Source organism: Bacillus rossius, chromosome 2 (genome assembly GCF_032445375.1).
Source record: "Bacillus rossius redtenbacheri isolate Brsri chromosome 2, Brsri_v3, whole genome shotgun sequence".
Taxonomy (NCBI): domain Eukaryota; kingdom Metazoa; phylum Arthropoda; class Insecta; order Phasmatodea; family Bacillidae; genus Bacillus; species Bacillus rossius.
In genome coordinates, this window is record NC_086331.1 from 6,104,126 (window position 1) to 6,117,544 (window position 13,419).

The following is a 13,419-nucleotide window of genomic DNA, read 5'->3' on the forward strand; positions in this document are numbered from 1 at the left end:
TTTTCTATGAAATTTGGGGGGAACTGGGAACATTTTCAGGAAATTTTGAGTAATTTGATGACGTCAGAGGTCAAAGGTCACGAATCCGAAATCCGAAGCCCTCAGCCCATGTACCCATAATATAACTACTGCTATCGAGTTTTACTCTATATTACTTAATTAAGTTTAACACTTGTTTGAAAATACATTATGAAACAATATCCATACTTGATGGATTTCTTCAATGGGTGAATTACATATCTAATCGATAGAGACCTGCACAATTCGCGGTTTCGATGGCCTTCAGGATAGACTGCACATACCCCTGTACACTCGGGCAAATAGCGCAAGTTCATTGGCTGCCGACTTGTAAGTCGTCTCAGCTGGTTTGTCTGTGATTCGATCCTTCTTTGGTTGAGGGTTTATAACTGGTTGAGATTCGTCCAGATGAACAGTAAGCCAATAGCAAAATTATCTAAGAGGTATATGTGTTTGAATTCTAGCCTATCACCGAATGAATCCGCGAATTTTGCAGGTCTCTACTAATCGATCATTCCACGTAACTTTTTAATGCAGAAATTATTAACTCCTACTGCAATAAAGTACTCCTAGTCGACTGTTAGAATGTTACTAAACCTAACCAGTAAGGAAACGGAACACCATAAAGATAATTCCAACGTTCATCGATAACGGAAATCACGTGGAAGAAAACCCGATTAGTGTCGGTGGTAGACTCGTTCAAACTCTGAGAAATCTTTGGCTCATAGAGAATAATATTGTTCTATGGACATGTCCTGTAGTAAGCAGCGACCCAGGGACAGCTTAATTGCGGTCTGAGCTAATTCAATTAAACTCCTCGAGTCTCAGTGCATCTCTTTTGCGATTACAACCACGCAATTATAATTTCAGTACAACGTCCAAAAACCTCTAAGTAGACTGTGACCGATAAGGGGAAAAATTTATCAGTTTATAATTGTCACGTATACATGTCTTCGCTCGGTTCACATGCGTTTAAAGATTCACATTTCACCAGTTGGCAACAGATTCATATCGTGAACTGCCTTTTCAAAAGGTGTTTGTGTTCCCACATTAAAAAAAAAAAAACAAGAAAAAATGTTACAAAGGAAAACCCCCACGCATGATAACGTTTAGTCATCACGTGATCTGATACAACCTGACAACGTAAAGCATGGAGAGTTGGAGCTTGAGTAATGTAGCTGAAGATAGGTCTAATTTCCGGGACAAATCCAGTTTGTAATACGGCCGAACAGTTGCAGCCAATCAGGAAACACTCCACTCTCACGCGAAAGTATTTAAAGCCAAGATAATTTCGGAAATCTTTAGTAGGTAACTTCTGCACTGATGATGGCGAATGCAAGGTCGACCAAAACAGCAGTGAAATCTTCACCTTAGACGCGGCTACAAGGCAGAAGCCAAGCAACTCTAAAGTTAAAATATATCAAACTAAAACCGACTTTTTAAAAAGAAACATTAATTTATTTGATTAAACGTTGACAAAAAACCCAGTAAATAATGTTAACAGTCTTCAACTATTGAAATACTTGTTTCTGTAGGGCCAGTAAAATGTTTAACATTCTCTTATATAAAATTATGCTTAAGTTATATGTAACTTGCATTTTTACTAACTTTGATCTGTTCAGTTAAAAATTACCAATTCTTGTTCATTTGACTGTTTGAAATATTTATTTGTTCACTGGGTCCATCTTCTATTTGTAACCAGTCCTCCTATTTGAGACACTTAATGGGATTGAGTCACTAGATGGCATAATGCTAAAATCTGGCTATGGATAATCGAAGGAGCATCAATAAATTTTGGTGTGTCATAAAAATAAAATATGAAATAATAGCGTCGCAACCCACAAATCGAAACCTGTTGATTTCGTGCAAACATTAAGTAACAAAGTAAAACGTTAAGAAAGTTACAGAGGAAAGAGAGTGAAGAATTTCGCGATTTGAAAAACTCGTAGTCTCTCCAAAGTCGATCTACACACTCGGTCCAATGCTACTTTGTCTGCTGGCTTGTCAGATGTCTTAACAGGGTAGCCTTTGTTTCGATTCTCTCTGGTTGAGGTTTTCCACTAGCATTCGGAAAACAGAGTCTAATAACACATGAATCCCGTCAAATGTAAAGTGACTTTTCTCGAGGAGAACAGCTGGTCAAGAAATAACATCTGCCTGAGCAAGTACCGCACCTACTATCTTATCTCCGAACACGCGAAATTACCAGATATTAAAGCCGTAGTAGAAAATCTCAATTATCGCAGAGAAATAAACTTATTTGAAAGGCTTAAAATATTTATTTCCTTACTGGCTCAGATCGGCTAAAACGACCATATAATAGGACAGTGAGAATGCCACACGTTTACTCAGTGTAAACATTATTTCTTCCAACCACGGGAGTAAAATTTTGCGTGAAATGTCTTGAACACAATTGATTGTTTCGCGTATTCATTGGGTTGCAAAGTAGATGTAAACTCACATAATTCTGCTTCGTGCTGGTGAACATACTACAGTTCTCTTGACCCACCCTTGTCTACCTTCAGCCTGTTACAAACAAGGGTCAGGAGTGGCTACCCAATCGCATTCAACCAGCTAATGGATGTGACCTAGTTATCTACCAATGAGTAGAGACTGGAAAAATTCGCGAGTTCAATGACCTTCAGGATAGACTCCACGATCCTCCGCCTACTTGGGCAAACGGCTCCTGTTCATTGGGTGCTGAATTTTGAGGCGTCTCAAGTGGGTAACTTGTAGTAAGATACTTCTTTGACTGACGGTCTCTAATTGGCCAAAAGTCCTACATATTAACAGTGAACCAATTGCAGAAGCAGCGCAACGGTATAATTATTTGAACTATAGCGCATCACGCAATAAATCCGCGAATTTTTCCGGTCTCTACCAATGAGAACTCCCAAGGGTCTTGATTATATATCGGCAAGTTGAACCTAGTCTTTAGTAAAATAAATCTGGGACATATTCGTGCCTCTATAAATAAAGCCACATTAATTTCCTGAATTCTCTTTACGTCAGTATATTTCTCAAAGAAATGATTTTTTTTTAATCTAACTGTTGTGGAGAAACACGGATGTTCAGTAGTAAAGCAGAAGTTTTAAGATTGGCTTCGTAACATGCGGATAAGCATTCCACAGGTACATGAGTATAAACCCGGAAAATTCGCGGGTTTAATGACCTGCAGGCTAGACTGACGTTGCTGTGCTTGGTCGAGTCTTAGGATGAAATTCATAATCGGGGACTTATTTGGCAAACAAGCACTACTTCGTGAAGTAGTTCTTTTCATGAAAGACTTACGTATATGCGTGGTGAATTCATAATATTATCTTTGAAAGATTTGTGCAATGGGAGTGCATGACTTGATGTAGGCTTTTGGACATACGCCATTGCTTAGCATATGTATGTCTGCAGAAGAAAACTACAAAAAAAAAACACAAATGACAAAAAACACAAATTAAGCAAAAATTGCTGTTGTCAGGATTTAACGCCACATAATATTCCACAACAGGAATATGGTCAACAAACAAGGAAAAAACAAAGAAAAATGGACTAACAGAACGAAAAAGAACCCACAAATGATGACAGCACAAAAATTCCGAACCCAAAAAAAATAATTCAACACAACAGTTGAAACGAGACAAAAAACACAGCAAAACGAAAATACGAAACAAACACAATAGTTTTCCAAAAAAACAAAAAACAAAAAGAGAAACGAAAAAACCCCCACAAATGATGACATCACAAAAAATATTGAACCCAAAAAATTCAGCACAACAGTCAAAACGAGACAAAAACACGACCAAACGAAAAGACGAAACAAACACAACAGTTTTCTAAAACAGAAACAAGCGACGTTTCGGGAACTGCTATCTGCTCCCGTCCTCAGGCAGAGACGCACATGGTACGGAAACACAGGTGCGACTCTCAGTCAGTCGTGTTGTTGTGTTTGTTGTGTTTGTTTCGTCTTTTCGTTTTGCTGTGTTTTTTGTCTCGTTTCAACTGTTGTGTTGAATTTTTTTTTTTTGGGTTCGGAATTTTTGTGCTGTCATCATTTGTGGTTTTTTTTTTCGTTCTGTTAGTCCATTTTTCTTTGTTTTTTCCTTGTTTGTTGACCATATTCCTGTGGTGGAATATTGTGTGGCGTTAAATCCTGACAACAGCATATTTTGCTTAATTTGTGTTTTTTGTCATTTGTGTTTTTTTTTGTAGTTTTCTTCTGCAGACATACATATGCTAAGCAATGGCGTATGTCCAAAAGCCTACATCAAGTGAATTCTAATGTTGAATCAAGTAATTCTTGTTTAACGAATGGTCGAATAATCATTACCTATGATACGTTCCATTTCGGACTAGATGAAATAACGATATAAGTATCTTTACTGAACGCCGTTGTTAATCCTGCTGCATTAATACCAGGGGCGTAGGAACCGGGGGGGACAGGGGGGACGTGTGGGTGGAGGGGACTGTCCCCCCCCAACTTTCTAGACCGTGATATTTTTATTTTATAATATAATTCTGCCCAACTTTATTTGTAATTCCTTCACTCATCAAATTTTATCTTAAGGAAACAATAATAATTTTAACATCGATGTATCCAATGGTTAGATACAAAAACTGCTTAAAAAGCGCTATTTTGCACTTTTAAAATCAAAATTTTCCGGTGGAGGACCCCCGGTAAGAGGGGAATGGGTTTACATGACATCAAAATCATTATTTGTTCCCCCCAACTTTATGAACACAGCTACGCCAATGATTATTACATTATTTTCTGTGATCTTTTCAATTCCTACTTTTACCTCCCGGGTTTGTCAGTTACTATTTCACACGGAACAGTAACCAAAACCTCGTGCGTTTATAGGTCTGTGAATCAAACGCACGAAGTATTTAACCAGTGTAAACTTATTGCACGATCTCTATAGCATACATAATGTAATAAAATACTGCCACTTTAAAGAAAAAAATTACCTCCTGTAATACATAACTTATTCTTTCGTAACATTACGAATATACATTGTGTGCATTAGCGAAGTCTGTAGCGATTCCAATTGACAATTGACGATTTTGTAACATAGGTTCTAATCTGTGTAAGGTTATTCAGTTCATCTTTTATGTGGATTATTATTTAAAATGCTAATAATATTAACGATTTTTCAATGTATAATTTACTAAACTCAAATAAAATTGTAATAATCAATCAAAATGTAAATTGTAGTGACGTTTATTTTAATGTTAGAGCCGTAAATTTTTTAAATCAGTTTATAGATAATCTTGAAGAGTAAATTTAGTAGTAATTTACTAAGCGAAGTGTGTTTACGCTTTACGAGAAACTGTATTTATTATTAAAATTGGTTACGAATGTTAAAAACTGTTTGAATATGTTAGCACAGTAGGTATATCTTATTACTTTTAAAAATTGATAAAAAAATTCTAAAACTATTGATCATTTGTTCATCATATATATTATAGTTAAATATTTTTTTTTATTCAAAAAAATGCTCAAGGCTTAATAAAATTACACAAAAAATCATTTGTTCGGTTTAATTTTGCTGGCTAGAACTTCGCTATTTTTTTTAATAAGATTTATTCCCTTCATTACGTATAAATAGAGACCCGGAAATTTAGCGAATTCGCCTGGCCTCAGGGTAGAATTCAAAGTCATAGGTGCGTTAAACCGATGTTTGCTTATCCATTGGTTGATTTCTTAGTGAGAACAGTTTTATACTTGTTTATTGGCACTAGCTGCTTCGCTTACTTCTCTCCTAGCTGGACATCGTTGGCTCACGGTCGTAGAGGGGCGTGTCCAAACAACTGCGGTCCAATCATGAACGCAGTGCCAGAGTGTGAAGGGTTGCATTCTAACTTGCGACTAAATGAATGCGCGAAATTTACGTATATCTACGTATAAATAACAGTAAAATATGTTCTCAAAAATATTTTCTCAAAAATATATTCAGGACGCGTTTACTCGAATCACTGTGATTGGTGTTGTAACAACCGACATGTACCTGAAATACACTCACCCAATCACGGAACACAGGCAGTGCTACATTGTTTTAACTTTCAGCTAGTCTGGGAATCTTTTCGCGAAATATGCATGGCCCTAGACATGATCAGAATTGTTTGCCCTCTACGACCGTGGGCCAATCAAATACCCACTGGCGGTAGAGTGGCCGAATCACATGGACCCACTCCAAGGAAGGGGAGGTGCACAGTAATAATCCAGCCAATGTAGAGACCTGAACAAATCGTGGATTCATTTCGCGATAGGCTAGAATATTTTTTTTCTGTTTCAGTTATTGGTAGGGACACCTGTATTTCTCGAATACATTTCGTGTCTAGGTACATCGCAAAACACCGTAGTTTTTTTCTTGTAGTTATTGTCTGTGGTCGGCGAGAGGTGTTTTCCCGCACTTGACGGGGCCAATGGGAATGTGGATACCGTGCTGCTGCACGCGCACGATTCGCCATTACTCTAAGAAACAGCTACAGTGTTTTGTGACATACCTTGACACGAAATGTATTCGCGAAATACAGGTGTCCCTAGTGATTGGGCCACAGTTCAGCTGAAGGACTTTGGGCCAATGGAAAACCTTCGACAAAAGAAGTATCGAATCACGAGCATACTCAGAGTCAGTAGACAATGAGCAGATGTAATTTGCCCGAGTGCATAGAGGATCATGGAGTCCATCCTATGAATCGCTGAAATCGCGGCCTCGAAAAATGTGTAGGGGCAGGCATTTTTCCCGAAAAAAACCCGAACGCATATTAGACTGCAACAAGGTGTACCCGCACCAGCGGTTTCTTCCTTGTGATTGGCGGCCGTCTGCGAGAGAAGTCGTTGTCTTATTTGACCGAGCCACTCAGGACGCGTTTACTTCCGCACTGAATCACTGTGATTGGTGTTGTGACAATCGACGTGTACCTGAAAGGAAATTACCCAATCACGGAACACATACGATGCTACAATGTTTTAACTTTCAGCTGGTCTGGGAATCTTTTCGCGAAATATGCATGGCTAGGGGCATGCAGATTTCGCGAAAAGGTTTCGGGACTAGATGAAAGTTGAAACACTATAGCATCGTCTGTGTTCCGTGATTGGGTGGGTTTCTTTCAGGTACCTGTCGATTGTTACAACACCAATCACAGTGATTCAGTGCGGAAGTAAACGCGTCCTGAGTGGCTCGGTCAAATAAGACAACGACTTCCCTCGCAGACGGTCACCAATCACAAGGAAGAAACCACAAGTGCGGGTATACCTTGTTGCAGTCTAATAAGTTTTCAGATCTTTTCGCGAAAAATGCCTGCCCCTATGCATGGCCCTACAAATGTGGGCAGGGTATGCACAGGCTCGTGAACTTCTGCGTGACGCCAAGTGAGTTGGCGAGATAGCCGGCCCTCTAGCAACACTCGCCCAGCAGTGTCTCGGCGCGCGAGGAACAGGGTCGGCCATGCACGAAGTGGAGGAGCCGACAGCCGAGCAGCCCTCGCTGGCCAAGGTCATCAGGTTCGGGACGGCAGTTTATCGCGTTATCGTGTTGGCGCGAGACTAGCTCGCCAGGTGGGCGATACCCGGCGCGCATGTTTGCCAACTCAGGACGTCACGCGACGCTCAGATAACTCCAGTGTGCTCACCGCGAAGCGAACAAGTCACAACTACGAAGTCCCCAAATATGTATGGACTATAGCTAGGGGCATGCATATTTCGCGAAACGATTTCGAGACCAGCTGAAAGTCAAAACAATGTAGCACCGTCTGTGTTCCGTGATTGGGTGAGTTTCTTTCAGGTACATGTAGATTGTTACACCACCAATCAAATTAGGTCAGCGCGGAATCAAACGCGTCCTGAGTGGCTCGGTAAAACAAGGCGACGACTTCTCTCGCAGACGGCCGCCAATCACAAGGAAGAAACCGCTGGTGCCGGTATACCTTGTTGCAGTCAAGTAGACGTTCAGGTTTTTTTTTCCCGCAAAAAAGGTTTGCTCCTACTCATTGGTAGGGATCAGAAAAATTCGCGGGTTCAATGACCTCTAGGGTAGACACTGAAGTTCTGTGTACCTATACTCGGAAAAATGCTTCCTGCTCATTGGCTACTAACTTGTGAGACGTCTGAACTGGATTGCCCGTGAATCGTTGTTTCTTTTGATAAATGTTTCTAACTGGCCCAGTTACATCCAGATAAACTGTGAGCCGATAGCGGGAGCAGCAAAACCGTATGTGTATTTTAATTCTAGCCTATCGCGAAAAAATAATAATAATAAATTACAAAAATTCTGGCTTGTATAGAACTCTATCCTCGCTCAACAAAGTAGAAGCTGGCAGAAGCTGGCAGAAGCTGGCAGAAGCTGGTTTTGTACTTTTTTATTTACTTTTTATTTTAATTTTTAATTTTAATTACGCAATTTTTTTTCCTGTAATTTGCTGATGTTAAGGAAAACGTGCGTTAGTTTTCTCTGTGTGATACTGATTATTCCTGCCAATATTTTGATAGCATTCTTTATGTGCGCCTTATTATTCCTGTCGAGACTTCTGCTGATATTCTTACGAGTGCTTCTGGTTATTTCTCAGAAATCGATCTCTGCACAAAAAAAGGTTTTTACATAATGAGTCACGCAATTTTATTCAGAGTAACATTTAAATTGAGAATTTCTGCCACCAAGGTTTAACTAAAAATATGTTATATCAGGTGGAATTCAAACAAAAAAACATCCATTACTCAGTCAAATAATATGCCTTGAGACCCCTGAGAAGCACTATCACGCAAGACGAACTTCCTTCTCCTTGATGTCTAGCGAAGTCTTCCTTCTCTTGCGATCGTTAGTGAGCATCACACATCCCAAATAAAAGGAACAAATAAATTTTACCTCAACATAAAATCTGGCGAGATCTGTTCGCAAGAATCGGGACTACTTAGAAAAAGTTATTTTGCATGAGATAAATTAACTCTCGCAGCTGAATGGAGTCAAATACAGTTAGAGCCAAGTAGTCTCGTAGCCTCGTACACTTGTAGCCTAGTAGTCTTGTAGCCTCGTAGCCAGTTAAAGTCTTGTAGTCCTAAAGTCCTGTAGTCTCGTAGTTTCGTCGTCTCCTAGTCTCGTAGCCAAATAGCAGCTAGACCTAAGACAGCCGGAGCCAAAGACAGTTGGAGCCAAATACTTTTGGAGTCACTGACTGTTGTAGCCAAAATACATTTTTTTGGAGCCATATACTTTTGGAGCCATTGACTTTTGGAGCGAAAGATTGTTGGAGCCAAAAGACTTTTCTTTGAGTCAAATACTTTTGGAGCCATTGACTTTTGGAGCGAAAGACTGTTGGATCCAAAGACAGTTGGAGGCCATGACTTATGGAGCCAAAAGACTGTCGGAGGCATTATATTCTATCGTAAATTGGAGATCGCATCCTACTGAGTTGAATGTTAGTGAAAATGTACGTCCTTTTCGTTAAATGTCAGTAGTCAAGACTGTATTATCGTATGCTGCTGATGAGACAGTATCAAACTGAAAAGATCGTTTTACACTGAGTTGAATTTTCGTCCAAATGTACTTACTTTTAGTCAATTGCGTGTCCTATGTGTACATTGTTTGTTCGGTGTGTACATCGTGTGTTCAGTGTGTACATTGCGTGTTCATTACGTGTTCGGTGTGTGTGTGTATTGAGTGTTTGTTCATTGCATGTCCTGTGTGTACTGTGTGTTTATTATGTTTCCAGTGTGTGTACTGTGGGTCCATTGCGTGTGCGTACTGTGTGTTCAATGTGTGTATATGCATGTCCTGTGTGTGTACTGTGTGACCATTGCGTGTCCTAAGTGTACTGTGTGTCGTGTGTGTGTACTGTACGTTCTTTCCTTTTGATGAATGTGTGTCGTTTAGTTAAATGCGCGTAGTCAAATCTGTAGAAGCTTTGAATATTTACTGGTTAAAAACCTCTTGGTATTTATAAAACATTTTTCAGGGATATTTTGGTCCTTATTAAGCGGAAAACATGTTCCTTGGTCTAAATGCGTGTAATTGATTTTATCGACACTTTAGGTCTGACAGTTCAAAGACTTTGTCTTGACTGCTTCAAACATGTTATATTAGCTATCGACGACGAAGGTTTTGAGGCTCGGAAATGTTTGGTCTATACATGTGACATTGTCAATCACCTGGTCTCGTGGTCCGAAGATGCTTGGCAACAGTTAATAAATAATTACTGCACTCTAGCGGGCAAAAATTAAACTAACATGGCGGTAGCGCACTCTATCGGACTAAAACATGATGGTGACCTCCAGCAGACGAAAACAAGATGGCGGCCGTGATGTCATACTGGCTGGCGATATATAGTGGTATTAGTGGTGGGAGGCCAGTCTGTCAGTGGCTTTCGTGGAGGAAAGATCCATCGCCATTTGTTTATTTTTGCCCTCACCGGGTTCGAACCGTTGACTCCATGTCGTAAGTGCGTTTTTAAAATAATATGATATTATAATTTTATTAATTATTTTTTATAAATTGTAAAATGTTTTTCCATTTTTTTCATAACTATGGATTTTCAAGATAGTGGCCGTGACGTCATAACCCAAGATGGCGGAATGTTTTTTTTACATTTTTATTATTTTTTTATAAATTTTTAAATTTTTCCCGACTTTAAAGCATAAAAATATAGATTTTAGAAATGGCGGTCGTAACGATAATTGCAGCGGTTACATAATAATTCATTATGGCGGGTGTGAAGTAAGGAATTTTTACTAACATTAAAATTTTTATTAAGAATTTTGTTAGTTTTTTAGTAATTAATTACGTGTTTACTCTCGCCGGGAATCGATCCAAGGACTGCAATCGGATAAGTAACTGAACATTTGAAGTAGGTAATTTTTTTAATATATTTTTTAATTTTTTTAGGAATTATTTGATAAAAAATTAAAGAATTTTAATTTTATGGTCAAGGTCAAGGTCCTGATATCAGCGGCTTATGATGGCTGCCTTTGAGGATTCTTAATCTGTTTTTAGGAATTTGGGTTCTTTCTAAGGCAAAAGTTTTTTGAAGTTTTTCGAATTCAGAATTTTTGAATTTTTGAGGAATAAAACGGGAAATTTTCCCTCAAAACGGGAATTTTTCCCTTGAAATATTAACATTTTTAGGAATTTTGGTAAATTTTGTAACCTTTTTGAGGAATTTTGATGGAATTTGACACCAAAAATGGCTGCCGTGACGTCACAATCCAAGATGGCTGTCAGCACCACAACACCATACCCTGAAGCCTGTCCCAGTTAATACTTTTATATTCTTCTTCTGCATTTAATGGAACGTTGAAATACTACTATTATCTGAATACTTTTAGTGAGCCAAAATACATTTGTGCTTTTCTTGATGATATCATGCAGAATATAATAAATCAGCTTACTGATAAAGTAGCAACTAATGGATCTTTTAATATAATTAGTGGCTAGACTGTGTATACGGCAAACCAAATCCGTTTGAGGACAAAGTGAAGAAGTGCACTTTCAAGACAGCGAATATTCCTATTTACATTTCTGACGAAGCAGTCTGTTATACACAGTATCGAGAAACTCTGTCGGTAATAAGAAGACCATGTAAGAAAAGGATCTGGCTGGTATCTGTCTTCAGTAAACCATTTGGTGCTAAGAATTATTCAGTTCAAGCGAATGCAGAACTAAATGTTAATTAGATATCTAATTTAAGAAAGTGTTCCTATATTAGAGTAGGAGTAGTATAGCATAGTATTTCCGAGGACAGGCCTCAGGCGGTGGATTGAGATTGTCGGTCCGCCATCTTGGATTGTGACGTCACGGCGGCCATCTTGGATGGTTGTGACCTTGACCTTTGACCTTGACCTTGAATTTGATCCTCAAAAATTGCCAAAATCCGCCAAAATTGGGCAAAATTGCCCAAAATTCCTCAAAAATCGCCAAAATTTCCATTTCTGTGGAAAAAAGTTCCGCCAAAAAACTCAAAAAATTCCACAAATTAAAAATTTCTCATTTCGAGGGAAAAATTTCTCGTTTCGAGGGAAAAATTCCCGTTTTTAGTCCTTAAAAATCCCAGCGGCTGAAAATTCCTAAAACTGGCTTAAGCATCCTTAACTCAAGCCTCAGTTAAGCCATTTCTAGGAATAAGGATACCATGACCGCCATCTTGGATTATGTCGTCACCGTTGCAATTTTCGTTACGGTCGCCATCTTTAACTTTTTTATTATCCGATTTTAATAAAAAAATGAAAATTTATTAAAAAAATTCAAATAATAAATATTTAATAAAAATATTTAAAAAGCATACTTTTTCGACACGGAGCTCGGAGTCCTCGGTTCGAACCCGACGAATGCAAAAAAATAAAAATGACGACCGATCCTTCCCTCGTGGTGGGTGCTGGCAGACTGACTCCCACCACTTTTTATCATCATCTAGTATGACGTCATGGTCGCCATCTTGTCTTCGATGCTGGAAGCCATCATCATTATATCGTCGGCTAGAGTGCGCCGATGACATGTTAGTTTAATTCGTATCCGCTAGAGTGTAGTAATAATTTATTACTGTGACACCCGCCATCTTGTCATTTGGCCGCCATCTTGAAAATCCGTAATTATTTAGCTAGAAATTCGGGAAAAATTCCAAAATTCATTAAATAAATTTATAATCTATATACTGATTGATTAGGTCGACTAAGGTCCTTGGTACGATCTAGGACGATGCAAAAAAAATATAACATCAATTTAACATAATATTAACAGGTTCGAGGAATTAAACACCACAAGTTCTTTTACAAACATAATATTTATTACATAATTTCTATTCTACTACAGGATCATTTGCGAAAGCCAGCAATCTTATAATCATTTAGTTCCGCAGCGGTGTGAAATGACTAATTCTTAGCTCCAATCGGTTTATACTAGACAGAGTCCAGCCAGAACCTTTACAGACATAGTCCACCTCTTCTTGACAGAGTTTCTGGATACCGTTTTTTTAACAGTTTGCTTCACATCGTTAGAACTGTAAATTACTGCAGCCGATGTCTTGAATGCACACTTCTTCACTTTGTCATCGAACGGATATGGCTTTCCATATATACAGTCCAACCACAAGTTATATTTCAAAGGTCCGTTTGTTGCTACATCATCAGTAAGCTGATTGATTATGTCCTCTCTGATATCATCAAGAAAATTACAAATGTCTTTCGACTCACCTAACGTATTTAAATAATAGTAGTCCTTCAATGTTCCACGAAATGCGCACTGCGCCAAGTAGAAGCCATTATCGTTCACTTGTAATGCGCCGAACACAGTCTTAGGTTTATTTTCCTGTTCAGACGTCATACCAATCGGTTGCTGCACATCGGTCTTCTTGCTTGTACGCTCACGAGCCTTCAACCTAAACCGAGGAGTCGAAATTTCTGCAGGTAGTTCAGCAGTAGGCACA